General features: G+C 45.9%; 1 protein-coding gene across 5 annotated transcripts in view; it reads left to right on the plus strand.

The window, feature by feature from the left end:
* Window positions 1-5,000, plus strand: part of LOC134439604 (A-kinase anchor protein 13) — a 162,993-nt gene that overhangs the window by 44,571 nt on the left and 113,422 nt on the right. The gene's annotated exons all lie outside the window — the stretch shown is intronic.

Genomic DNA, 5,000 nt, shown 5'->3' on the forward strand with positions numbered 1-5,000 from the left:
TGTGTGTGTGTCTGCATGTGTGTGTGTGTGCGTGTGCGTGTGGGTGTGTGTGTTGATGAGGGTTTTTTTTTGCATGGTTCTGAATGTCTGCTTGTGTATGAGTATGTGTTTGTACGAGTGTCCAATGTTTGTCGGTGTACGTTTTTGTCTCTGTGTCTTGGATGTGGATGTGGCCCATTAGCCTTGGCCCAATGCTTAGAGAGGTGGTTTTAAAGTAGGATGCCATTAGCCTGGCGACGCCATCCCTGTACTCCACCCAAAGATTTTGGCTCCGCACATCGTCTGGCAAAAGCCTCGAGCTCGGTTCTCTCAGTGTTTCGCCAACCAGCAAACAGTTGAGAGTGGTGACGTAGAACTCACCCGCGAGCTCCGTTACTGATTGGTTAAGGTAACTATATTCACACTTTCGTTTTGTTATTTGTATTTTTTTTGTTTTGTTTTTGGTATGACGCTGTAACGTAACAGACATGCTAATAAAGCACAATATGGGTTTTAATTTGAGTTTGGAATTAATTTAAATGATAGAGTAAGATCAGACCATCTCCCATCGTCCACGGAGACGGATTCCTCATGGCTTTTGCCAGACTGATTGCCGGAGTCAGCAGTCGGCTATTCGCCCAGGCTAGTATGCCACCATTTTGTGGCTAAATGCTGTTAAAAGCACTGCCTTGAGTTTGTTAAGGAGGTTAATGGTCTTATTTTTCATTTTAGGTGCTTTCTTGATTTAGACTCCCTCTGGGAAGCAGTATAGCTAAGCTAGTGAGAGTCAATGGATCATTGTAGCACCAACCCCTACATGATTTATGAAACTTTTTTTTTACACCTAATTGACCCCTAATTGAGTCCACATACTGGAAAAGGTCGCTGAATCGCCACCTTTGGCAAATGGGACTGTTGGGACTTTTTTTGCTGACTGTGAGCCACTGCTACCTTGTGTGGAGTTTTACATGTAGAATTGCTGCCACCGCTTCACAACAGCTGATGAGCTGGGCTGACAAAGGAAGTTGAGTCAGCTGTCAGAGAATACACTGCCGCTGTTGCTCAAGTTCGAGACACACAGTGTACACATACAGTAGCTACACTAGGGCCCTGTCACAGACTCTAGGTGCCAAAAGGGCTTGGTTTGAGTAGGTCAGAAAATGCTGATCTACTGGGATATTCACATACAACCACCTCTAGGGTGTCGAAAGAATGGTCCCAAAAACAAAACAAAAATGACAGTGAATGGCAGTTCTGTGGGCAAAAATGCCTTGTTGATGAGAGGTCAGAGGAGAATGGCCAGACTGGTTTGAGCTGAGCCTGATACAAAGGCAACATAGTCAAATAACCACTCGTTACAACAGAGCTATGCATCAGAGCATCTCTGAACGCACACGCATCAAATATTGAGACAGAGGGGCTACAGCAGCAGAAAAAAACACTTCAGCTGACACTCCAGTTAGCTAACAACTGGAAAATATGGCGACAATTTACACAGGTTCACCATAAACAACACTAGAAGATCAGAAAAAAATGTTGCCTGGTCTGGTGGGTCTTCATATCTGCTGCAACGCTCAGGTGGAATGGTCAGAATTTGGATTCTAAAACATGAAAACATGGATCGGCCCTGCCTTACAGCAGCGTTTAATGGCGTAAGGATATTTCCTTAGCACAATTTAGGCCCCTAAAGGGCCGTACACACATGTCGCTACTAGTTACTCGCTCAGCGAAAGAAGTCAATAGAATGTCGATGTGTTCCAGCGAGACTTGCAGGCGAGTACTGTACAAGCGATGCGATGTGGGCGATGCGATGTGATCCCGAGTTGAAAATATCTTCGAGCGAGGCGAGTAAGTGAGTGACCAATTGGAATGCAGAGTTCGGTACTTCTCGCCTGTTCATTGGCAGTTAAAGCTGTGGGAACTTTCAGCTAACGTTCCATGGCGAGTAGGCGTGCAAGCGAAAAGCTAGCTTTGTGTGTGTACGCCGCTTTAGTACCGATTTATCTTTGTGGGAATGCCACAGCCTACCCGAGCATTGTTGCAGGCAGTTAAGGCAGTTCTGAAGGCAAAAGGGGGTCCAACCCAGTTCTAGAGAGGTGTACCTAACAACCTGATTTGAAAAGTGTCATTACAAAATGTGCGGACCAACTTTCGTATGTTATTTGTTTTAAAACGTGGCCGAGATAAAATTGTGATTGAATAGCACTGCTATAGGCTGTGTGAGTATTATATCCATTTCAATGTCTAACCTCCTATCCCCTCATTGTGCTCTTGGTCTCGTGTTTCGCTGAGAAAGCACACACACACACACACACACACACACACACACACACACACACACACACACGCACACACACACACACACGTACACACACACACACGTACACACACACACACACACACACACACACACACACACACACACACACACACACACACACACACACACACACAAACACACACACACACACACACACACACACACACACACACAGACACACACACACACACACACAAATAAACAAACATTCATTGCTACTCTCACACTCTTCCTGAGTTTCTCGTACACATGCACAAACACACACACACACACACACATGCAAACACACACTCAGACAAGACAGCTGGGGCTTGCAACTGCCAGTACCAGTGCTGAGCCTCAGGGCGTGCGCGCTCACACACGTGTGTGTGTGTGTGTGTGTGTGTGTGTGTGTGTGTGTGTGTGTGTGTGTGTGTGTGTGTGTGTGTGTGTGTGTGTGTGTGTGTGTGTGTGTGTGTGTGTGTGTGTGTGTGTGTGTGTGTGTGTGTGTGTGTGTGTGTGTGTGTTTCCCAAGCCTCCCTGTTGCCACCTGTGCCATGTGTGACAGCTGTCAAAGCTCACGCAAGGCTGCCAACTTCACACACACACACGCACGCGCACACACACACACACACACACACACACACACACACACACACACACACACACACACACACACACACACACACACACAGCCCGTCAGAATGTAGTCTGTAGTCTGTAGTGCCACACCCCATGTTTGAATGCACTCACTTGGGTACAGACAAACACACTCACACACACACACACATATGCACACACACACACACTGAGCCATGTCCATAGCTCTTGAGGAACAGGATATATGCAGTCATCACACACAGCTCTGAGCTATGGTTGTGGCAGTGCTTCAAATCTGTAAGTATTCCACAGAGAATTTAATGCTGCGTGTGTGGGGAGGCAGGAGGAGAGCGCGCGAGAGAGAGAGACAGAGAGAGAGAGAGAGAGAGAGAGAGAGAGAGAGAGAGAGAGAGAGAGAGAGAGAGAGAGAGAGAGAGAGAGAGAGACGAAGTATTGTTTTGAAATTCCTGTCAGATCTGAATATCTGTTTATGAGGGAAAAAGACAGTAGCAGAGGATCTGATGTACACTATTTGACTGTAAACTGCCAGTGTGTGAGCGCGTATGCGTGTGTGTGTGTGTGTGTGTACGTGTACGTGTGCGTGTGCGTGTGTGTGTTTGAGGAAGTGTTGTGATGAGGTCATGGTCAGCAGATGACATGGCGACTCCTGCTGATACTCAAGAGCTAAATTGTGTCACATTTTTTTTAGTGGACAATTAGATGACGATGTGTGTGCATGTGTGCATACGAGCGTGCGTGTATGTGTGCGTGCATGTCTGTATCATGTCTATGGGTAGGCCTGTATCCTGTGCATATGACATACTGTATTCATATGCATGTGCCATTTGAAGAAAGAAAGTGTTGCATATTTTCTTAGTTCAATATTACTCTAAACACTATGCTCAACTGTCATGGAGTCATTATGGGAGTAAATGGAATAACTTTGATTCAAATGTGAATATTTTTGTGAGAGCTTACAGTTAAAGTCAAGCACGTGACCCCAGTCATCCCTGTTGCCGGACAGCTCAGTCATTGTGTATTGAATATTATACGGCCATACAGAGGCCAAGGGCAGTAACTAGGTCAACATTGGAACTGGGGGTGTAAATCACAGCCTCCACGACGATGCGATTCAATATCAATATCCTATTATTCGATTATTTTCGATACTTAAGAATGCCCCGTGATACGATTCGATGTTTTCCCCAATTACTTTTCCAGTTCTAGTATTATGTTATTGGGCAGGGGCCAGCGATTCGATCATTTTCGATACGTTAGAATGCCGCACGATACAATACGATTCGATTCAATCATCAGACTATATCGCGATATATCGATGCATTTCGATTATTATTTATACCTCACCATTGGAACTGAGAACAATGCCGTCACAGCCTTGGTATTAGGTTAGATATTGCAGTTGTTACTGCACATTGTACATCTCTAAAACGTGACCCATTTGGACCATAAGGTTTTGGTACAAGATTAAGGAGGTGTAATGTTCAGTGAAAAGTGAAAGTGAAAGCCCATTGGGAAACTCCAACTCCCATTGTCATTGTGACACAGCACTCCACAGCACACAAGTGAACACTGCACACAACGAAATTGCATTTATGCCTCACCCGTGCAAGGGGGCAGCCCTCAGTGGCGCCCCATGGGGAGCAGTGCAGTGGGACGGTACCATGCTCAGGGTACCTCAGTCATGGAGGAGGATGGGGGAGAGCACTGGTTGATTACTCCCCCCACCAACCTGGCGGGTCGGGAGTCGAACTGGCAACCTCTGGGATGCAAGTCTGACGCCCTAACCGCTCACCCATGACTGCCCAGTCTAGTTTTGAAGGAGAGGATTGTGCACATCCCAGGGAAAGGTGCAGGACGAAGGTCAACGGTAGTTTTCAGAGTGAGGAGTCCGCACACTTTGAATCCTTTTTGTTGTGTTTTATTTGTTCATGGCAGGATTTCCTTGAAAAATAATGGTCGTCGCACACTCAGAACTTCATGCAGTTACATTTAAAAATAATTGCATCAAGTCGTGAGCCGAAACGTTGGTCTTATTAAATGTAACTGCATGAAGTTCTGAGTGTGCGACGACCATTATTTTTCAAGTTGAGTCAAATTGTCT

Source organism: Engraulis encrasicolus, chromosome 23 (assembly GCF_034702125.1).
Source record: "Engraulis encrasicolus isolate BLACKSEA-1 chromosome 23, IST_EnEncr_1.0, whole genome shotgun sequence".
NCBI classification, from domain to species: domain Eukaryota; kingdom Metazoa; phylum Chordata; class Actinopteri; order Clupeiformes; family Engraulidae; genus Engraulis; species Engraulis encrasicolus.